Genomic DNA, 399 nt, shown 5'->3' with positions numbered 1-399 from the left:
AGGTCACCACGCCCGAGAGTTTCTGCCTTCATGGTGACCACGCTCACTAGCAATACGGGCCCCTTTCACGTCGAGTGGTAGGAAATACTAAAGTGAGTTCAGTCCTAACCTGTGCTGTCGAGGAACTTCCCGTCTGAGGGGCAGGGCTACAGGGACTACAGACCCAACAAAACCCCCAGAGCTGTAATGTTCTACAACCCTCCTGGGGGGGGGGGGGCATGCAGGACCTGGGTCCCCCCCCCCTCCCTGCGTGGAAAGGAGGCGCTGCTCCCAAGTTCCCAGGCTGGCTGAACTAGGTCTGAGTTCCCTCTCCTTTTTCCCGGTGGGGTCCCGGCCCGGGGCTTGGCCATGGACAGGAACTTGGCTTTCCACCTTGAGAAGGGCAGATGACTGACAGAG

This window comes from Cnephaeus nilssonii (assembly GCF_951640355.1).
Source record: "Cnephaeus nilssonii genome assembly, chromosome: 6".
In the NCBI taxonomy this organism is placed as follows: domain Eukaryota; kingdom Metazoa; phylum Chordata; class Mammalia; order Chiroptera; family Vespertilionidae; genus Cnephaeus; species Cnephaeus nilssonii.
Note: the sequence above shows the minus strand (reverse complement) of the source record.